General features: G+C 40.3%; 1 long non-coding RNA gene across 1 annotated transcript in view; it reads right to left on the minus strand.

Moving 5' to 3' along the window:
- Positions 1–506: 506 nt before the first annotated feature.
- Positions 507–24,265, minus strand: part of LOC105884193 (uncharacterized) — an 85,364-nt gene continuing 61,605 nt past the window's right edge. The window contains exons 6-7 of the long non-coding RNA XR_012915944.1: positions 9,476–9,613; positions 507–593 (exon numbers count right to left, since the gene is read on the minus strand). This is a non-coding gene — a long non-coding RNA (uncharacterized LOC105884193). The remainder of the gene's footprint in view (positions 594–9,475; positions 9,614–24,265) is intronic.

Raw genomic sequence — 24,265 nt, forward strand, 5'->3', positions numbered from 1 at the left:
ACCAACCGCCGGAAGGCCGGCTAACCGCTCCACCCGTCGTCATCCCGGCTCCGCTCACCTTCCAGGCCCGTTAAGGCCTTTGTCCGTCCTTGTCAGGACTAAGTAGGGCGCGCCCCGTTGGGACAGAGCGGGCACAGCAAGACCCAGATCTGCGCCGCTCCACGGCCCAAGAAGGTGACCGAGCTTGCGTCCACAGACCGGCCTTCTCGGGCTCTCCAAACCCTAACGGCCCTCCGGCCCTCCCCAGCGTTTGAGCGGTCGCCATGCTTCTCGCCCCGCCACACACGCGGTCACCCGAAGGCGCCGCGTTGTGGAAGCTTGGAAGGGGCTGAGCCTCGGCCGGGCAGGGCTGGGCCAAAAGACCAGGCGGCCGGCGGAGTCCGGCCTCTGAGAGGCCGCCGCCATCATCAGGTCACCAAGGTGGGGTTGCCAGAGACGTTCGCTGTGCTTCTAGGCCTGGGCCTCTCCGGAGGGCAGCCACAGCGAGGGCTCCGGGTGTCTGCAGGGCAGAGGCCGCGGCCCCTCCCGGGGTGGCCTCGCTCACCCGGAGCCGGAGGGAACTGGCCGCTGCGTGTCCCACCATGCTCTGCTCTCTGCCGGAACCAAGAGAATAGATTTTAAATGTTCTCACCACAAAGAAATTATAAGTATGTGAAGTAATGCATATGTTGATTAGCTTGATTTAGCCATTCCACAATATATGCATATTTGAAAACATCATATTACACACCAAAAACATAATTTTTATTTGTCAATTAAAAATAAAATCGGCCAGGTACAGTGGCTCACGCCTGTAATCCTAGCACTCTGGGAGGCCGAGGTGGGAGGATCACTTGAGCTCAGAAGTTTGAAACCAGCCTGAGCAAGAGTGAGACTCCTGTCTCTACTAAAAATAGAAAGAAATTAATTGGCCAACTAAAAACACATACAAAAAATTAGCCAGGCATGGTGGCGCATGCCTGTAGTCCCAGCTACTCGGGAGGCTGAGGCAGGAGGATTGCTTGAGCCCAGGAGTTTGAGGTTGCTGTGAGCTAGGCTGACGCCGTGGCACTCTAGCCTGGGCAACAGAGTGAGACTCTGTCTCAAAAAAATAATTTAAAAAGCAAAATGAGATCATGTCTTATACCTTATCATATAATAAGAATGCTTAGTACATGTCAGTACTTAGGATAAAAGATCAGATAAAAGCAGAAACAAAAGTGACCAAAAACCAGAATATTAAACCGTATATACAGAATGATGGTGTTTATATTAAATATATGTGTAATGTACATGCATACACAGAAAAAACAATGGAATCAAATAACGTGAATTTCAATAGTGATAAAATTGCTGGGCATTGATTTTTTTAACCTCTGCATTTGGCTCAATTTGTACAGATGAGTATGGATAACATTTATGATAAATGTGTAGGCAACTAAAATATCTACTACTTAAGAAGTATTTCAGAAACAAAATAGAGAGAGCCATAAAATTAGTCCTGGGTAAGGAAAACTTTACTCCTCCCTGATTGCATCCCCTTTGTTCTCCTCTAGAGATAATTACTATCCAGATTGAGATGATTATCATTCACACACATAGCTTTATCCTTTTACTCCATAAGAGAGCTTCCTAAACAAAATATTGTTTTGCATATTTTCACTGCTTCACTCAGCTTCTTGAAAATGTAGCTTTAGGTGTTCTGCCATATTTGATGATAATTATTGGCTATTATTCCTGGAATGCTGATTTACCCATGTACTCTTTATCCTCTTCTTTTTATATAAATACTTCTGTAGTTTTGTTTTCTAGCACATTCATTTCTATTTTTACTTTTATCTATTCTTTCTCTCTGCATTGTTTTAGTTCATATTGTGGTTATTTTTCTGGCTTTTGGAATTGAAAGTTTATTTGTTTCCATTTTTATTAACATAGGTACTTAATGCTTAAAAATATTTTCTAACTACTGTAGCTATAGATTCTCATATGTTTTGCTTTCATTATTATTATCATTAAATTGTACAATTTTAATTGATATTTTTATTTGGGCCCAAGATTTAATCAACTCAGGTAGAGTTAAGGTTCATGAATGTTCCATGTTCATCTGGAAGATTGGTGTTTTGTCTAATCTCAGGCTTCAAAGTTCCATATGTCTATCTATAAGATCTACCCTTGGGGTTATATTGCTTAGATCTTCTCTATACTTACTAAATATTTTTTCACATCAATATTCCTAGATTGAGGGAAGTGTTAAAATCATCTATTATTAGTGTGTTTTTCATATTTCTTCTTGCTCCTCTTGTAATTTTTACTTCATGAATAGTTTTGCTGTGTTACTGGTATATAAGTATTAAAAACTAACACCTTCCTAGTGAATTTTGCCTTTAGCATTATCATCTGCTTTTTTGTCTCTTTTAAACCATTTTGTTCTCTCTATTTTTCCCTCTTAAAATATCAAGATTATAAACCTTGATTTTTTAATTGCAATTTCCTGGTGTGTGTTTGCTTATTTTAAATTTTCAGCTTACTTGAATGTCTTTGTTTGTGGTATGTCTCTTGAAAATCAATACTTGTGGATTTTACTTCAATAGGTAATCTGAAAATCTTTTTATTTTAATAGGTAAGTTATACCCATTTATATTTTGGATATGATCAATATATTTGGTTATTTGGGCTCAGTTCTGTTCTATAGTTTATACATACATATAAATTATATATACAGTTGCACTAGGTCTTTCACTAGGTCATCTATTTTATTTGCTCTCTCTTTTTATGTGACTTTATAATGCTGCTGCTCTTTTCTAGGGGTTACTTTTACATTAACTTCTAAACAACTCTAATAATCTCCTTAATATGGAAAGAACTCTTAGTAATGAACAGAAAGATGGGTAATGCCATCAGCACATAATTCACATAAAATGCAATATACAGGCCGGGCGCTGTGGCTCACGCCTGTAATCCTAGCTCTTGGGAGGCTGAGGCGGGCGGATTGCTCAAGGTCAGGAGTTCAAAACCAGCCTGAGCAAGAGCGAGACCCCGTCTCTACTATAAACAGAAAGAAATTAATTGGCCAACTGATATATATATAAAAAAAATTAGCCGGGCATAGTGGCGCATGCCTGTAGTCCCAGCTACTCGGGAGGCTGAGGCAGGAGGATCACTTGAGCCCAGGAGTTTGAGGTTGCTGTGAGCTGGGCTGACGCCTCGGCATTCACTCTAGCCTGGGCAACAAAGCGAGACTTTATCTCAAAAAAAAAACAAAAAAAACAAAGAGGGTGTCTACTTTTTTAAAAAAAATTATGATCTATATGTAAAGCTTTTTATTGATACATACTATTTGTACATATTTATGGGGGACATGTGATCTGTAAAGTTTTAAGTCACAATATTGTTGAAATTGAAAAACACCATCTAAATTTAAACAAAAACACCCAGATTTGTCTGAAAACTTTGGAGAAAATACTTGGAACCCTCACATCATATATGGGGTTGGGACCCATGATTTGTGAAACACAGCAACAAAGGGTTTGGCAAGTAATTTCAACAGAAAATCCACATACAAATAAATATAAACAATAAAAATGTTAAAATATGCCAAAACCAACAAGAACTAATGAGATTTGTAAATTTAAAAGTCCTGAGAATAAAAGTTCAGTGGAAAAGACAAGTTGTAAAGGAACATGGGACTGTGATTGCACTTGTGGAACAGACTGTGTGTGTAGGTGTACGTGTTCGTGTGCACCTCGCCTGCAGGGACACGTCTGGAGAGTATGCACCATCCTATGGACAACAGACACCTTGGGGTCAGGTGATAGTAGTTGGGCCAGCAAAAGATGCAGGATAATTTAAATTTGTAAATTTACTTTTGTGCAGTGTTTGAAATTCTATATTCAGGAAAAATAGTATTTTGATTTAAAAAAAAGGAAAAGAACGTACTTGTGATCAGAGTGACAAAAGTAATGTGCATATATATTCCATATATCCATTACTTTAGAAGAGCATTCATTGATTTAATTTCATGGGGAAATTAAGCAGATAAAAACAACTGAATTCACTCTTTATGTGTAAGTGTGTGTGTGTGTGTGTGTGTGTGTGTGTGTGTGCGCGCGTGAGCACGCCCACGTCTAGCTCCTCTAGCCCTATCTTCTGACATACAGGTCACAGTTGCTGCAGTACCAGGCCTGGACTTCCAATCTCCAGTTTAGATATCCCAGAAAAATGTGCTATTTTTATACCCCATAGAAATGAAAGATACAGAGGGATTGCTGGCCGAGCGTGGTGGCTCACGCCTGTAATCCTAGCACTCTGGGAGGCTGGGGGGGGGGATCACTTAAAGTCAGGAGTTTGAAACCAGTCTGAGCAAGACCAAGACCCCATCGCTACTAAAAATAGAAACAAATTAATTGGACAACTAAAAATATATAGAAAAAATTAGCCGGGCATGGTGGCGCATGCCTGTAGTCCCAGCTACTCGGGAGGCTGAGGCAGGAGGATCGCTTGAGCCCAGGAGTTTGAGGTTGCTGTGAGCCAGGCTGACGCACAGCACTCTAGCCTGGGCAACAGAGTGAGACTCTATCTAAAAAAATAAAAAATAAATAATGGGAATGATTGCTAATCCGATAGGCAACAAATCACCTCTTATCATTGTTTTCATTATAACTCATTTTTGCTACCCTCTAGAATTCCTTCCTGTGTTTGTTGAAAGAATGGTGTTGCTAAACGGGCTAACAAGAAAATAAATTTCTAACTGGCAGCCACTTAGTAGTTAGCCACTACTAACCCTGCCTCTAAGGTTAGTAGCATGAATATCTTTCCTACAGAAATGTTTACCTAGCAATTAAAAGAAGCTGAGCAGACAAAAGAAGGTATAAATCCTCATTAACATTCATCAGAGCTGGTCAATTCACATTCCAAAAGGAAAGAAAGTTTCTGAGAGAGGGGAGGAAAGGGTAGACTATAAGATGGACTGTCATCAAATTCACTACCTGTGAAAAGGGCTTTTTTTGGAGTATTATTTAAGCAGGCTTGAAAAAGTTCCTGAACGGACAACAGGAGTGTGAACTTCCCCTGCTTCCTCCAGATAGTACCAGATGCCTCTTGCTATCAAGAAGAGAGAAGAAACTAATATCTGCTATCAATCTGCTATGTGAGAAACAGAAAAAAAAAAATGCAGCTTCACAGCCACTTTTCTTATCAGTCCACTGAAGCAGATTTTTTTTAAAAAAGCCATTTTTACCCTTTAAAAGTACCAAGCAACTTTTCTCACGGCCTGACATTTCTTTCCTCCCTCTGGGTTGTGGCCACTCTCTCTTTCTCTCTGTCTGTCTGTCTGTCTGTCTGTCTCTCTCTGTCTTTATCTCTCCCTCCCTCCCTTCCTTTCTTTCCTTCTTTCTTTCTCAGGAAAATAAATAAACTTTTACTTCTGTATATCCTAATCACTATCTGAGAATTCTTTCTCCTCCCATGTGTGGACTTCACACCCTAACACGTGTGACATAATGAATTTTGACAACCCCATGTTATTCGGACTGTTCTGATATTCCCTATTGTCTACACTGTGGATGGCAGGTTTTCAAAGTTCGTACACTGCTAAAAGGCACAGTTCAGGGCATACATAGTTCACATGGTTGTTTGCATTGATGATCAAAACGAGTCCTCTTTGACCACAGCAAACTATACTGGGAGAATTCTAGTACTGTGATAGCACGCCATGGCGGGTGTCTCATTGTGAGTGTGTGAGTGTGTGTGTGTGTGTGTGTGTGTGTGTGTGTGTGTGTGCTAACACCCACATTTCCCTCTGCTGCTTCTGCCCCTTGATTGGTTGTGTCTCATTTGGTTTCCCTTCTTAAATTCAGGCCCGAGCAAGCCCCCGTGTCTACTGAAAATAGAAACAAATTAATTGGACAACTAAAAATATAAAGAAAAAATTAGCCGAGCATGGTAGCACATGCCTGTAGTCCCAGCTACTCGGGAGGCTGAGGCAGGAGGATCCCTTGAGCCCAGGAGTTGGAGGTTGCTGTGAGCTAGGCTGACGCCACAGCACTCTAGCCCAGGCTACAGAGTGAGACTCTGTCTCACAAAAAAAAAAAAAGAATTCAGGCCCAAAAGTGAAGAAAGGGAATTATTAAAATATCAGCCGGGTGTGGTGGCTCACGCCTGTAATCCTAGCACTCTGGGAGGCCAAGGCAGGCAGATTGCTTGACGTCAGGTGTTCGAAACCAGCCTGAGCGAGACCCTGTCTCTACTATAAAATAGAAATTAATTGACCAACTAAAAATATATATACAAAAAAAAAATTTAGCCAGGCATGGTGGCGCATGCCTGTAGTCCCACCTACCCGGGAGGCTGAGGCAGGAGGATCGCTTGAGCCCAGGAGTTTGAGGTTGCTGTGAGCTAGGCTGATGCCACAGCACTCACTCTAGCCTGGGCAACAAAGTGAGACTCTGTCTCAAAAAATATATATATTATTCATTATAACCAGATCCTCATCAACATCCCTCACTACATCCTGAAGATAAACCTCTAAAAGGGAAATGCTGGTGCAAATGTTGTGCACCTATGTAGCCTTTTAATAAGTATTACCATACTGACACCCATAAAGGTAGTGCCATTTAAACTCCTCAAGTAGATTCATATGAGAAGGCCCACGAGAGGTGAAGAAAGTACTAACAATGATATACTATCACAGAGGGAAGGCCCCAGACTCTGTTCTAGACCCACTTTCAAAGCCATTGTCACAGTTGTAAATGTGGAAGTGATCAGATGTGAATTGAGTTTTGCACACAAGGGCAACCTGAGGTAGCATGAGTGGACTGGGGAGTGTACTGTCATTGCTTGGAGTTAGAACATGGAGTAAGCAGGGCTGAGATACAGCTACAGTTTTATATATATTCATGTTTATATAAAACATATACATCAAGGACTTGTATGAGAAAATTTGGTCATTACTGTAGTCCAACAGAATATCAGGCCAAAACTGTTTTTTAACAACTTTCTTTTATATAATTTACAGAAAATAAAATTTGTGCATTTAAGGATACAATTTGATGATTCTTAGTAAGTATGTAAAATTGTGCAACCATCACCATAATTAAGTTATATATATATTATTTTTTTAGACAGAGTCTCACTCTGTTGCCTGGGCTAGAGTGCCATGGCACCAGCCTACCTCACAGCAACCTCAAACTCCTGGGCTCAAGCAATCCTCCTGCCTCAGCCTCCCTAGTAGCTGGGACTACAGGCATGCGACACCATGCCTGGCTAATTTTTTATGTATTTTTAGTTGGCCAATTAATTTCTTTCTATTTTTAGTAGAGATGGGGTCTCGCTTTTGCTCAGGCTGGTCTTGAACTCCTGGGCTCAAACAATCTGCCCACCTTGGCCTCCCAGAGTGCTAGGATTACAGGTGTGAGCCACCGCGCCTGGCCTAGTTTTAGATATTTTTACCACCTCAAAAAGTCATACTATGCTTGAATGCAGTCAATCTCTGCTCCCACCCCAGCCCTAGACAGTCACATATATAGTGAAATTATATATATACATAATTCATATGTATTTATAAACAATAAAACAGAACTAAGTTTAAAGGACCAAATATATTGACCATATAAAATATGTAAATGGGTGATTGATTTCTGTTACAAGAAAAAGATTTGCATATTGCCTATCAAAGTAAAATCCAAAACTATTTATTTTCAAGAAACATACCTAAAACAAAGGTATTCAATTATGTCAAAAATTTAAAAATAAATAAATATATACTAAGAAATTGCAAATAAAAAGAAATAAAGAGTTACAACCTTGATATTTAAGAGTGCAGCATTAAGAGCAAAATGGATTTTAAAAGACAGAACATCTGATAATGTTAAAAGGTAATATTCACTAGGAAGATATTAGTTGTTAACACTTATGTACCCAGTCACACAGCAAAAATATTCAGAGAGGAAAAACTACAGGAGAGGCAGCTCTGAACTGCTGAACTGAAAAATTAATTAGAGGCTCTCAACAGCAGAATGAATCAAGCAGAGGAAAGAATCAGTGAGCTCAAAGACAGGCTATTTGAAAATGCACAGAGTGCCGTGGCGTCAGCCTAGCTCACGGCAACCTCCAACTCCTGGGCTCATGCAATCCTTCTGCCTCAGCCTCCCAAGTAGCTGGGACTACAGTCATGTGCCACCATGCCTGGCTAAGTTTTTCTCTATATTTTTAGTTGGCCAATTAATTTGTTTCTATTTTTAGTAGAGACGGGGTCTCACTCTTGCTCAGGGTGGTTTTGAACTCCTGACCTTCAGCGATCCTCCCACCTAGGCCTCCCAGAGTGCTAGGATTACAGGCGTGAGCCACCACACCCAGACTATATTAATGTTTTTAATTATCATATGTACCCTGAAAATATGTATATCTAGTATGCATCAATAAAAAATAAAATTAAAACAAAATTAATATTCACTTAAAAAAGAGTTAGATACTCTTGCTAATTCCCATTTTATAGATGAGAAACTAAGGGACAGAAAGAATGAGGACTTTTCTCAAGACTGCACATTTAGGGAGTGGGACAGCTTGGATTTGTGTTCAGTACATCAGTTACTCAGGGCATGAGAAACTGTCAAAGATTTGTTAAGTGAAAGAAACAATTTGCACAAGCATGCATATTTTAGAATGTCAATAAAAATAATACCAATTATACTGATGTATTTATACAAAAAAGTGGACCTTGTGACACTTGGAGACTATGACCTTGGAGAGGACATTCATTGCAACACTGAGTTCAGAAGACATAATGAAGTAGGATAAGGAGTTAGTGGGGGCCAGGCGTGGTGGCTCACGCCTGTAATCCTAGCACTCTGGGAGGCCGAGGCGGGCGGATTGCTCAAGGTCAGGAGTTCGAAACCACCCTGAGCAAGAGCGAGACCCCGTCTCTACTAAAAATAGAAAGAAACTAATTGACCAACTAAAATATACATATACAAAAAATTAGCCGGGCATGGTGGCGCATGCCTGTAGTCCCAGCTACTCGGGAGGCTGAGGCAGAAGGATCGCTTGAGCCCAGGAGTTTGAGGTTGCTGTGAGCTAGGCTGACGCCATGGCACTCACTCTAGCCTGGGCAACAAAGTGAGTCTCTGTTTCAAAAAAAAAAAAAAAGGAGTTAGTGGGAAGTGAAGAATGTTGACAGGGAATATTGAAAACTCGTTTTAGAGCTTTAACTTTCAAGGGGGAGAAGGAGAGAGATGGAAAGGGAAAGAAAACAAGACAAAAGAGAGAAAGTGGAGAGGAGGAGAGTAGAGGAGAGGTATCCAATCCTGTGGCTGAACAGGTGATAAGGGTTCCAAGGAGGGATTTTTGAAAATCTTTAATTCCCTGAAACTTGGACAAGATTAAAAGTTAATACAAATAGGCCAGGGGTAGTGCCTCTCACCTGTAATCCTAGAACTTTGGGAGGCAGAGGGGGGAGAATGGCTTGAGACCAGCCTGTCTCCACTAAAAATAGAAAAATTACCCGGGTGTGGCAGTGCGTGCCTGTAGTCCCAGCTACTCAAGAGGCTGAGGCAGAAGGATCCCTTGAGCCCAGGAGTTGGAGGTTGGAGTCAGGTCTGATGATACCACTGCACTCTAGCCCAGGTGACAGAGTGAGAACCTGTCTCAAAAAAAGAAAAACAATAGTCAAAAAGTTAATACGAAGAAACCAAGTCATCTCAGATTCAACCTTTGGATTTGCCTGTATATTATTTCATTTTTTTACTCTCTATTTCTACTTTAGAGCTCATGAGATGCGTCCAGTGGATAGTTTGGGTTTTGAGCTCAGTACATATTTAGTTATTAGATAATGAAGGAATGGAAAATTTCATGTCAAGGAAATGCTAGGAAGTATTAGAATTTTGCCTCTCAGGGAGGCAGCAGGTGGCTTAAATCCAGCGTGATGTGGCTGAATAATGCATGATCTGAGGACCCCTGTTCTAGTGAATGCTGGACTGGTCCAGAATATTCCTATAAATATTTTAACATACAGAGCAGTCCAGAAGCAGCCATGAGGCAAACAACAAACCTTGAGTTCTTGGTGGAGTCTATCACAGAGCTTACCAGGTGAGTTCACAGACATGCCTGGCTTCCCAGTGTGGGGAACTGAGTTTTGGTCTGATCAGAGGCATGATGTTGTAAATTTCTGATGACATCCAAGAATAAAGAGAGCTTTCTGTCTCTTAAACTTGGAACTCAAGGGATATCAGAATGAAAAAACAAGCACCACATATACTCACCATCAAATCGGTGTTAACTGATCAATTCTTACGTGCACATATAGCGGTGACATTCACCAGGTGTCAGGCAGGTGGCAGGGGGAGGAGAGGATGTGTATATTTCACACCTAATCCAGGGATGGATACGTTGAAGCTCTGACTTGGGTGGGACAAAGGCACTATGTGTAACCTAAACATTTGTACCCCCGTAATATGCTGAAATTTAAAATAAAAGGACATCGGAGAGAGAATTGCTTCCCTTATCTACAACTCTGTCCTCTCATTAGAAGAAATGATGAGAAATGACTTTTCACAATACCTCTTTGTCCCTGAGGCTCAGCCAACCCCTACTGCTGTGTCCCAACATTTCAAAGGCCATTGAAGTCCGACTCCATGTCATAAACTCTGGACAGATTTTCTCATTTACCCTCTGGGCAGCTCTGTAAGGATGGTATAGACAGTCCCACTTCACAGATGACCAAGCTCCGCTCACAGAGCCTAAGTCACCTCCCCTGATAAGTGGCAGGATTGGAATGAGGTTCCAGCCCTCGCCCTCCATAGGGGACCCTCAGCAGCCTCCCCTTTAGAAGATGGGCTTCCAGGGCTTGAGAAATGGTCAGGTTACACTCTCTTGCTATTGTGTCCCATGGGTCTTGACTCAACAACTCCTTGTGGTGACAAAGGAAATAGGGGAGATAAAATCCCTATCAACAGCTAATTTTGAATTATTCTAAAGTTTCTCACATTTTGTCTTCATGCCTCTTGGGCTCTGAATGATCTAATGTCTCTAGGGGCTGCTCTTATAAATTCCAAAGGTGGTGCTCAACTTTTTAAAAAAATTATGATCTGTAAAGTTTTTGTTGCTGTTGTTGTTGTTGTTTGTTTTTTGTGTATTTTTGAGACAGTCTTGCTCTGTCACCCTGGGTACAGTGCAGTGGCGTCATGATAGCTCACTGCAACCTCAAACTCCTGGGCTCAAGTGAGCCTCCCAGAGTGCTAGGATTAAAGGCGTGACCCACCATACCTGGCCAAAAAAAAAAAAAAAATTCTGTATTAATAAAACACTGAGAATTCTCTGAAAACTTTGGAAAAAAATATTTGCAAACTACAACTCCTATATAGGATTAGTATCCATGATTTATGAAACACACTAACAGATTGGCAAGTAATTTCAGCAGAAAATTTATATAAAATGTACATGAACTTTTAAAATCCAGTAAAACTACAAGAACTAGTAAGATGCAATTATAAATCCTAAGAAGAATATCAAGTAGAAAAGACAAGTTGCAAAAGAAGATGAGAGCTGTAATTCCACTTTTGGAGCAGACTGTGTGTGTAAGTAAACATTTGCATATGCACCTCACCTACGGGAACTTGTCTGGAGAACTTGCACCATCCAGTGGACAACAGACACCTATAGATCAGGCAATGGAAGTCGAGCCAGTGAGAGATGCAGGATAATTTAAATTTACTGAAGTGCTTTTGTGTCGTGTTTCAAATTTTGTATTCAGGAATAAAATGTATTTAGACAAAAACTTGAAAATAGAATGGACTTGTGATCAGATCAATAAAGGTAACATGTACATATATATTCCATATATTCCTCACATTGGAAAATCATTCATTAAATTCAATTTCATGGGAAAACAAAACATTAAAAATGGATTGACTCTGTGTGTGCGTGTGTGTGTGCGTGTGTGTGTGTGTGTGTGTGTGTCTAGCTATTCTAACTCTGTCACCTATAGTACAGTTCACAATTGCAGCTTTATCTTCAGACCAGGACTAGCTTCTGATCTCAAGTTTAGATAGCCCACAAAATGAGTTGGGTTTTTTTGTTGTTGTTTTTGTTTTTTTGAGACAGAGTCTCACTGTGTTGCACAGGCTAGAGTGCCGTGGCATCAGCCTAGCTCACAGCAACCTCAAACTCCTGGGCTCAAGCGATCCTCCTACCTCAGCCTCCCGAGTAGCTGGGACTACAGGCATGTGCCACCATGCCTGGCTAATTGTTTTCCTATTTTTAGTTGTTTGGCTAATTTCTTTCTATTTATAGTAGAGATGGGGTCTCACTCTTGCTCAGGCTGGTCTCGAACTCCTGAGCACAAGCAATCCTCTCGCTTCAGCCTCCGAGAGTGCTAGGATTACAGGCGTGAGCCACCGTGCCAGGCCGAGTGTTATATATCCCAGAAAAATGATAGATACATAAGGATTGCTGCGGGTAAGTCAAAAGTTCCAGAAAACTGTGGCTGGTCCCATTAATCAAACTCCCAACCTTCATTCCTTCGTCCCGGGTGCCAAGTCCCCAGGTCTACTCCCAGAGCTGCAATCCTCGCACTAGCCACCAGGAGGCATCACAACTATTTCCACGCTTGGTCTTTTTTAATGAAAAGAGGTAAATTTTGCAAAAAGGAAGAAATGTCATAAAATTTTTGTTTATTGTGATACTAGTTCTATTTGGGAAAAAATCACATGTATATTAACACAGTTCTATTTCCTGTTGTCCCTAAATCTAGATCGCATTCACTGATGTTTCTCTTCCCTCATCAATGTAAGTTGAGGTGTCCACACTGTTAAGTTCCCTCCCAGAGAGCAGGACATTCACCCTCCCTTACCCACCCCTGTACAGGCTTCCTAGACCTTCTCCCACCTCCTCTCAGTCATCTCCTCTCCAGGACACTATGGACACAGCTGCCCGACCCCGCTCCGACGCCCCCATCCTCTTTCAGTCACCCTGCCCTGCACCGCCCTGTGCCTGCTGGGGACTGCCAAGGTGTGCCAGAGCTGCCTGGTATTTCACCCTATGGATGCTCTGTAGCATGTTTTTACAGTCTTTTCCCACACCTATCAGGGTTTTTTTTTCTTTGAGACAGAATTATAATCGTTCTGCAGTCAGTTTCATAAACTAGATTTTAAGGGAGGATATCATATTTTTTTTGCTCCTTCCACTTCACTGTAGAGAATTTGATAATGGTGGTATGTTGGTGTCATCCTATAGCGTTAAGTCTGAACTGCAGCTTGAACATGGCTGAGCTGGAAGGTGGGAGGGAAGGGCTGTGGCCAAAGCACACCACAAAGAGCTTTCTGGAACTCTGGGTGGAAAAGAGGGCATTCCCAGGGTACAGGGATACAGACAGCCAGCAGACAGAAAATGAAACCTCTTACTAAGCTGAAGAGAGAAGTCTATGTGAGAAGAACAAAATAATCCTTTCTTTTTTTTACCCTTCGAGACCTCTGGATAAATGGCTACAGATCTACATTAGCAAAAATGTAACCTGACCACTTAATGATCTTTGTGACCTGCCTTTGGCCTCATTATGATCATATTTCCATGAAAATACATTTCTGTAATAACATTTTAAATTTCTTTCAAAAAATTTTTGTTTCCTTTTTTCTTTAATCAGCCGGGTGGTTCTTCATGTGGATGCCCCAAAATTCACTTCATTAGTATTCTAGTGATAAAAGTTTAGTTGCTTTACTATCTTTTTCCTTTTACAAGCAATAGTATCCTGCACATCCTGCTATATATACAAAAATCTTTGTAAGCATTTCTGTAAAAAAAACAAAACAAAACAAAAAAAACTTCCTGAAATTGTTCTTTTGAAATCCTGGAAACTATAAAATTTTGTATTAACTTAATGAATTCCAAACACTATTGCTAAATTGTATTATATTCCTTACATCACAGTATGTAAGGAGCTGTATCTTCACACATTGGAAATGTGAACCATTGCTAATCTGACAGGCAACAAATCACCTCTCATCGTTTTCATTATAACTTGTTGCTCTCTTCTACAATTCCATCCTGTGCTTGTGACATAAGTTTTCACAACTCCCTGATATTCAGAATGTTCTGATGTTCCCTATTATCTACACTGTGTGGATAGTGTCTTTTCAGAGTCTGTGCCCTGCAGAAGGGCACACTTCAGGGTACAGTTCACAAGTTTGTTTCCACTGGTTAACTGAGTGTGTCCTCTTGGATCCCAACTCCAAGTAAAGGTATAGAGTTGTGCAAACATCACCATAATCAAGTTCTAGATGTTTCCATCACCCAAAAAACTCTCATCGCACTTGAATGCAGTTAAACCCACACCCGCTCCCAGGCTTAGGAACCACATATATGCTTTGTGTTTCTGTGGATTTGCCTATTTTTGACATTTCATAAAAATGAGCTCATACAATATTTGGTCTTTGACATCTGGCTTCTTTAATTTCACATAACATTTTTAAGGCTTATTCATGTTGTAGCATGTATCAGTACTTCATTCCTTTTTATCAGTGCATAATACACTATACTTTATCCATTCATCAATTGGTGTACACTTTGGTTGTTTCCGAGTTTTGGTGATGCTACATATATTCATGTGAAAGTTTTTATGTAGACATATTTTTTCATTTCTCTTGAGTATGAACTTAGGAGTGGAATTTCTGGGTCATGTGGTAATTCTCTGTTTTGACAATATAAGGAACTCTCAGAATATGTTATTGACCCTGGCAGTCTTGAGGAGTTCAGACTTAGTCTGTTGTGTTTTCTCATGATTAGACTGGGCTTATGGATTTTGAGAAAGAATATCACAGAATTGAAGTGCCCTCCTCATCGTATCATGTCTGGGTTTGTGTGATACCAACATAACATCACTGGTGATGCTGTCACCATGTGGTAAAGGTGGTGTTTGCCAAGTTGCCCAGTGTATAGTAACTTTTTCAATTTACCTATTAATACTTTGTTGTATAGAAATGAGTCACTAAGTCTGACCTGCCCACAGCAATTGGGGCAGAACTGAGTCTCATGGAGGACAAGTAGCTTCAAATACTATTTGGAATTATTCCATGAAGACAGTTTGTCTTCTCATATTCATTTCTTTATTAATTCAAACATTTATGGCCAGGCACGGTGGCTCATGCCTGTAATCCTAGCACTCTGGGAGGCTGAGGCCGGAGGATCGCTCAAAGTCAGGAGTTCGAAACCAGACTGAGCAAGAGTGACACCCTGTCGCTACTAAAAATAGAAAGAAATTAGCTAGACAACTAAAAATATATAGAAAAAATTAGCTAGGCATGGTGGCACATGCCTGTAGTCCCAGCTACTTGGGAGGCTGAAGCAGGAGGATTGCTTGAGCCCAGGAGTTTGAGGTTGCTGTGAGCTAGGCTGACGCCATGGCACTCTAGCCCCGGCAACAGAGTGAGACTCTGTCTCAAAAACAAACAAACAAACATTTATTTATATCAGTATAGATTCATGTATACTTATTTGAAAGTAAGGATTTTTTACTGAATGGAAACATGCCCAAAGAAATTCCAGCATCATGATTTCTGTGGTGCACTAAACAAATTTTGACTATACAGTCATAACTCTGCAAAAGAGTTCCCTCTCACCACAATTATATTTCACTACCATTATATCTTCTAGTTATGGTATATTAGTGCTTTTAGACAACATATTTAACCATGGAAAAGTTCAGAAAAGCATTATAATTTCAGATGATTTCATTGCTTACTTGGTAACCCTTTGAGAAAGTAACAAACAAGGCAAGGTTATTGAAGTGGCCATAAAAAACTTACTTCTAACATAAAGTAAAGTAAACCTACTTGCAAACTCCTTTCAAAGAAGCAAAAGTACAAAATGTTGGGTAAAATATGTGCTTCATTTGAAAGCATATTGTCTATAGCTCAGCCTTCTGGTTATCTGACCGTGACTTTATGGAAGCTATTCTACAACTCTAGCTTTTTAAGTAACTGACAGCAGTACAATATAATCTTTATCTATACACAAGCAAATGAATTCTGTCTTGGGGAAAGGAAACCATTTCCTCCTGGGGAAATACCTGTTTGTCTCTATTTCAGCATTTATTTCAATACTCTCCATTTATAAATGTGACAAAGAGATGGCCATTGTGTTTATGGAGGTGCATTTCAGTGGAGGGGTGGGGGGAACAGAGCCCAATTAGACGAGGTTGAGTACTGAGGTGTAGGGACGTGCAGGGGAATATGAGTTGAGTAATATTCCTTCAATAATAAATTAACGATAGCTTACTGTGACTTTTTTACTTTATAAACTTTTCGACTCTTGTAATAATACTTAGCTTAAAACACAAACACATTGTACAGCTGTACAAAAATATATTTAGTAGAGAGAGGGTCTCAGTTCTTGCTCAGGCTGGTCTCAAACTCCTGACCTAAAGCAATCCTCCAGCCTTGGCCTCCCAGAGTGCTAGGATTGCAGGCTTGACATTTCATAAAAATGGGAAATTTTTATGAAATGTCTTCTCTGCCAAACAAATGTACTTTATATTTCATCTCCTTCAATCCTAACAGCTATTCTGTGATCCTGACACCCACCATAATGACCATTGTTCAGATCAGGGTGCTGCCTTTAGAGGAGTTTATGTAAATCAGGGAGACACCTTTGTTATCTCCTGATCAGCTTCTAACTCTGGAATACTCTAAAGATTTATCATTTTCTCTTGATGCCTCCAGGGCTCTGAATGATCTCATCTCCCTCCAGGCTGACAGTGTTTCCCACAGTGTTGTATAACATTTTTTTAAAAAATTCTAACCTGTATAATTTTAAAATCACATTATTGAAATTAAAAGTCTTTCTAAATGAAAATAACACTAAAGTCTTATTAATACAATGGAGAAAATATTGGCAAAGTACATCTCAAATACTGGGATATTATCCATGATTTGTGAACCACATTCTATAACATGACTGGCAACAACTTTCAACAGAGAAATCTCATTAAAATATACGTGAATAATAAACATGTTAAAATATGCCTAAATTACAAGTACTAATAAGGCACAAATGTAAATTCCAAGAATAATATTACATGGAAAAAACAAGTTGCAAAAAAAATTAGTACTATAATTCCACTTTGGGAAAATACTGTGTGTGTAGGTGTATATATTCACATACACTTCTCCTACACAAACACGACTGGAGAGTATGTGCCATTCTGTTCACAACAGCAGCATTCAGGTCAGAGGGTAGGAGTCAGACCAATGAGAGATGCAGATTATTTTCAATTCATAAAGATACTTTCATATATTGAAATTTTGTATTCAGGAAAAAGCATTTTGATAACTGCTTATGAATAGATTGACAAAAGTAATGTGCAATGTATTCATTAATTTAAAATGCATTCATTGTTCAATTTTATGGAGAAACGAAGTAGATAAAAATTGAATTGATAACGTGTCTGTGTGTGTTTCTGTCTCATTTAGCTTTATCACATGAATAAACACAGACGCAGCTTTACCTTGAATTCAGGCAGGGGATGGAACCAAATCTCACTTTTAGATAGCCCAGGAAATGATAGCTATAGACAAATTGCTACCATGAACTGATTAATTCCGGAAAACTATGATACCTTCTTGCAGTCAAGATCCCAACCTCCCCTGCTCCCTTCCCCCTTCCACTCCCCCCTCCCCTCCCACTCCTCCTCCCCCCTCCTCCTCTCCCCCTCTCCCCCGTTCCCCCTCCCTCCTCCTCCTCCTCTCCCCCCTTCCCCCTCCCTCCCCCCTCTTCCTCTCTTAGCCACCTGGTCTGAGCAGCTCAAAGCTGCAATCCTGCATCTGGCCAACAGATGGCATCCATCTCTATTTTAGTTTTTCTTTTAATAAAAAGGAGTACATTTTGTGAAGAATAACAATGAACTTGGAATGGTTTGTTTACTATGTTAACAATTCAGTTTGATAAAATACACCTGTATATTACAGCAGTTCCACTTGCTGTTCACCCCAAATCTATAATTGCATTCACTGATTTCTCTTCCCTCATCAGTATAGGTTCACGCGTCCGCACTGTAGAGGGCTCCCACCCAGGGAAAAGTGTGTTCACCCTCCATTGCCCATCCCTGTACAGGCTTTCTAGACCTTCTCCCACTCCCTCTCAGTCATTCCCTCTGGAGGACTACAGACATAGCTGCCCAGACCCTTCTCGGCTGCCCCTATACTCTCTCACTCACCACCTGCCTACAGTACCTTGCCCTAAGCCTAAAGGGGACTGCCTAGGTACACTAGTGTTTAATCCTACAGATGCCCCAGTATATGTGTTTACTCTTCTTTTAAATTGTAAACAAATGTGAAACTGAAAGAGATAATCCTTCAAGATGGCTCCTGAGGAGCTAACTAAAGTCAAAACACAGCCAAGTGGCTCTTGGCTGAGTAGAAGTCACACACCTACTTGACTTCCGGAAAACTCACACCTTTTTAACTTTGGGACTTTCAGAGCTCACTTGAGCTAACCAATCAGGGTTCAGCTGCATTAACCAATTGGGCTTCAGCTGTATCAACCAATGATAACTGAGCAAGTTTCAATCCTTCATTTGCATAAGAACCTTTGCTGTAAAACACAGCTCTCATTTTGTTTGCCAGAGCACACTTTGTTTTATTGCTGTGTGCATACTATTTCCAACAGCCAGTCCTTCAATATGGATCCTGACTGGTTATCTAGGTCAAGTTAATGCAGAGCCAAGCAGCCATAGCCAAGTACACCTCAAACTGCACTGAGTTTTAGAAAACCTCCATCTTTTTAACTTGTGGGGTTGAGCTCTACTGACCAATCAAAAATCCCCTGTACCAACCAGAAATCCCCTGTACCAACCAATCAGAAATAAGCACATTTCAATCCTTCATTTGCATAAGAACTTTTGCTGCAAAACCCAGCTTTCATTTTGTTTCTTGGAGCGCACCTTGTTTTACTGCTGCATGCATACTATTTAAAACAGCCAGTCCTTCAGTAGGGATCCTGATTTGGTATCTAGGCTAAGTTAATATGCAGCCAAGCAGCCATAAGCCCAGTACACATCAAGCTGCATTGTGAGTTTTGGAAAACCTGCATCTTTTTACCTTGGGGGTTAAGCTGTACTGACCAATCAGAACTCCTCTGTACCAACCAATGAGAACTAAGCAAGTTTCAATCCTTCATTTTCATAAGTATCTTTGCTGTAAAACCCAGCTCTCATTTTGTTTGCTGGAGTATACCTTGCCTTAATGCTTTGTGCATATTATTTGCCACAGCAGTTCTTCAGTATGGATCCTGACCAGTATAGGGGTCAAGTTAATACACAGCCAAAGAGCCATACGTCAAGTACACCTCAAATAGTACTGTGACTTTTGGAAAACCTGCATCTCTTTAACTTGGCAGTTCAGCTGTACTGACCAATCAGAAATCCCCTGTATCAACCAATCAGAACTAAGCAAGTTTCAATCCTTCATTTGCATAAGAAAATTTGATGTAAAAACCCACCTCTCATTTTGTTTGCTGGAGTGCACCTTGTTTTACTGCTGTGTGCATACTATTTAAAAGAGCCATTCCTTCAATATTAATCCTGACTGGTTATATAGGACAAGTTAATACACAGCCAAGCAGCAATAATAAACCCAGTACACCTCAACCTACTTGTGAGTTTTGTAAAACCTGCATCTTTTTACCTTGGGGGTTAAGCTGTACTGACCAATCAGAACTCCCCTGTATCAACCAATGAGAGCTAAGCAAGTTTCAATCCTTCATTTGCATAAATATCTTTGCTGTAAAACTCAGCTCTCATTTTGTTTGCTGAAGTGCACCTTGTTTTAAAGTTGTGTGCATACTATTTACAACAGCCAGTCCTTCAATATGGATCCTGACTGGTTATCTAGGTCAAGTTAATGCAGAGCCAAGCAGCCATAGCCAAGTACACCTCAAACTGAACTGTGAGTTTTAGAAAACCTACATCTCTTTAATTTGTGGGGCTAAGCTCTACTGACCATTCAGAAATCCCCTGTACCAACCAATCAGAACTAAGCAAGTTTCAATCCTTCATTTGCATAAGAATCTTTGCCATAAAACCCAGCTGTTGTTTTGTTTGCTGCAGGGTACCTTGCTTTACCACTGTTTGCATACTATTTAAAATAGCCAGTCCTTCAATATGGATCCTGACTCGTTATATAGGACAAGTTAATACACAGCCAAGCAGCCATAAGCCAAGTACACCTGAACCTATACTGTGAGTTTTGGAAAACCAACATCTCTTTAACTTGGCAGATCAGCTGTATTGACCAATCAGAACTCTCCTGTATCAACCAATCAAAACTAAGCAAGTTTCAATCCTTCATTTGCATAAAAACTTTTCCTGTAAAACCCAGCTCTCACTTTGTTTGCCAGAGCACACCTTGTTTTACTGCTGTGTACATGCTATTTACAACAACCAGTCCTTCAATATGGATCCTGACAGGTTATCTAGGCCAAGTTAATGCAAACTCAAGCAGTAATAGCCAAGTACACCTCAAATTGCACTGTTTTAGAAAACCTACATCTTTTTAACTTGTGGGGTTCAGCTGTACTGACCAAACACAAATCCCCTGTACCAACCAATCAGAACTAAGCAAGTTTCAATCCTTCATTTGCATAAAAACTTTTCCTGTATAAACCCAGCTCTCATTTTGCTTGCTGGATCGTACCTTGTTTTATTGCTGTGTGGATACTAAGCAGACAGTCCTTCGATATGGATCCTGATTGGTTATGTAGGCCAAGTTAATACACAGTCAAGCAGCCATGAACTCAGTAGACCTCAAGCTGCACTGTGGGTTTTGGAAAACCTGCATCTTTTTAACTTGAGGATTAAGCTATACTGACCATTCAGAACTTCCATGTACCAACCAATCGTTATTAAGCAAATTTCAATCCTTTATTTGCATAAGACCTTTGCTGTAAAACCCAGCTCTCATTTTGTTTGCCAGAGCGCATCTTGTTTTACTACTTCGTGCATATTATTTAAGACAGCCCGTCCTTCAATATGGATCCTGACTGGTTATCTAGGCTAACTTAATGCAGAGCAAAGAGCCATAAGCCCATACACCTCAAACTGCACTGAGTTTTAGGAAACCTCCATTTTTTTAACTTGTGGGGTTCAGCTCTACTGACCAATCAGATATCCCCTGTACCCACCAATCGGAACTAAGCAAGTTTCAATCCTTCATTTGCATAAGAACCTTTCATGTAAAACCCAGCTCTCATTTTGGTTGCTGGCGTGCACCTTGTTTTACTGCTGTGTACATACTATTTAAAACAGCCAGTCCTTCAATAGGGATCCTGACTCGGTATCTAGGAAAAGCTAACATGCAGCCAAGCAGCCATAAGCCCAGTACACATCAAGCTGCATTGTGAGTTTTAGAAAACCTGCATCTTTTTACCGTGGGGGTTAAGCTGTACTGACCAATCAGAACTCCCCTGTACCAACCAATCAGAACTAAGCAAGTTTCAATCCTTCATTTACATAAGTATCTTTGCTGTAAAACCCAGCTCTCATTTTGTTTGCTGGAGTGTACCTTGCCTTAATTCTTTGTGCATATTATTTGCCACAGCCAGTTCTTCAGTATAGATCCTGACTAGTATAGGGGCCAAGTTAATACATAGCCAAAGAGCCATACGTCAAGTACACCTCAAATAATGCTGTGACTTTTGGAAAACCTGCATCTTTTTAACTTGGCAGTTCAGCTGTACTGACCAATCAGAAATCCCCTGTACCCACCAATCAGAACTAAGCACATTTCAAGTCTTCATTTGCATAAGAACATTTGATGTAAAACCGAGCTCTCATGTTAGTTGCTGGAGTGCACCTTGTTTTACTGCTGTGTGCATACTACTTAAAACAGCCAGTCCTTCAGTAGGGATCCTGACTTGGTATCTAGGCTAAGTTAATATGCAGCCAAGCAGCCATAAGCCGAGTAAACATCAAGCTGCATTGTGAGTTTTGTAAAACCTCCATCTTTTTACCTTGGGGGTTAAGCTGTACTGACCAATCAGAACTCCTCTGTACCAACCAATGAGAACTAAGCAAGTTTCAATCCTTCATTTGCATAAGTATCTTTGCTATAAAAGCAGCTTTCATTTTCTTTGCTAGAGTGCACATTGTTTTACCACTGTGTGCATATTATTTGGAACACCCAGTTCTTCAGTATGAGTAGTTTGGGGCCAAGTTAATACACAGCCAAACAGCAAGAAGTCAAGTGCACCTCAAATTGTACTGTGACTTTTGAAAAACCTGCATCTCCTTAACTTGGCAGTTCAGCTGTACTGACCAATCAGAGCTCCCCTGTACCAACCAATCAGACCTAAGCAGGTTTCAATCCTTCATTTGCATAAAACCTTTTCCTGTAAAACTCAGTTCTCATTTTGGTTGCAGGAGCGCAACTTGTTTTATTGCTGTGTGCAAACTATTTAAAACAACCAATCCTTCAATATGGATCCTGACTGCTTATTTAGCCTAAGTTAATACACAGCAAAGCAGGCATAAGCCTGGTACACCTCAAGCTGCATTGTGAGATTTGTAAAACCTGCATCTTTTTAAGTGGTGGGTTTAATGTACAGACCAATCAGAACTGCCCTGTACCAACCAATCAGAACTAAGCAAGTTTCAATCCTTCATTTGCATGAGAACCTTTGATGTAAAACCCAGCTTTCATTTTGTTTGCTGGAGTGCACATTATTTTACTGCTGTGTGCATATTATTTGGAACACCCAGTTCTTCAGTATGGATCCTGACTAGTTATAGGGGCTAAGTCAACACACAGCCAAACAGCTATAAGTGAAATACACCTAAAATTGTACTGTGACTTTTGGAAAACCTGCATCTCTTTAACTTGGCAGTTCAGATATATTGACCAATCAGAACTCTCCTGTACCGACCAATAAGAATTAAGCAAGTTTCAATCCTTCATTTGGATAAAAACTTTTCCTGTAAAACCCAGCTCTCATTGTGGTTGCTGGTGTCCACCCTGTTTTATTGCTGTGTGCATACTATTTAAAACAACCAACCCTTCAATATGGATCCTGACTGCTTATTTAGCCTAAGTTAATACACAGCAAAGCAGCCATAAGCCTGGTAAACCTCAAGCTGCATTGTGAGTTTTGTAAAACCTGCATCTTTTAAGTAGTGGGTTTAATGTACAGACCAATCAGAACTCCCCTGTACCAACCAATCAGAACTAAGCACGTTTCAATCCTTCATTTGCATGAGAACCTTTGATGTAAAACCCAGCTTTCATTTGGTTTGCTGCAGTGCACCTTATTTTACCACTGTATGCATGTTATTTGGAACACCCAGTTCTTCAGTATGGATCCTGACTAGTTATAGGGGCTAAGTTAATACACAGCAAACCAGCTATAAGTCAAGTACACCTCAAATTGTACTGTTACTTTTGGAAAACCTGTGTCTCTTTAACTTGGCAGTTCAGCTGCATTGACCAATCAGAACTCTCCTGTACCAACCAATCAGAACTAAGGAAGTTTCAATCCTTCATTTGCATAAAAACTTTTCCTGTAAAACCCAGCTCTCATTTTGGTTTTATTGCTTGTGCATACTATTTAAAACAACCAATACTTCAATATGGATCCTGACTTCTTATTTAGCCTAAGTTAATACACAGCTAAAGAACCATAAGCCCGATACACCTGAAGCTGCATTGTGAGTTTTGTAAAACCTGCATCTTTAAACGTGGTGGGTTAAACAGTACGGACCAATCAAAACTCCCCTGTACCAACCAATCAGAACTAAGCAAGTTTCAATCCATCATTTGCATGAGAACCTTTGATGTAAAATCCAGCTTTTACTTTGTTTGCTGGAGTGCACCTTGTTTTATCACTGTGTGCATATTATTTGGAACACCCAGTTCTTCAGTATGGATCCTGACTAGTTATAGGGGCTAAGTTAATACACAGCGAAACAGCTATAAGTCAAGTACACCTCAAATTGTACTGTTACTTTTGGAAAACCTGTGTCTCTTTAACTTGGCAGTTCAGCTGCATTGACCAATCAGAACTCTCCTGTACCAACCAATCAGAACTAAGCAAGTTTCAATCCTTCATTTGCATAAAAACTTTTCCTGTAAAACCCAGCTCTCATTTTGGTTTTATTGCTTGTGCATACTATTTAAAACAACCAATCCTTCAATATGGATCCTGACTGCTTATTTAGCCTAAGTTAATACACAGCTAAAGAGCCATAAGCCCGATACACCTGAGCTGCATTGTGAGTTTTGTAAAACCTGCATCTTTTTAAGTGGTGGGTTAAACA

The sequence above is a fragment of the Microcebus murinus genome, chromosome X (assembly GCF_040939455.1).
Source record: "Microcebus murinus isolate Inina chromosome X, M.murinus_Inina_mat1.0, whole genome shotgun sequence".
Taxonomy (NCBI): Eukaryota; Metazoa; Chordata; class Mammalia; order Primates; family Cheirogaleidae; genus Microcebus; species Microcebus murinus.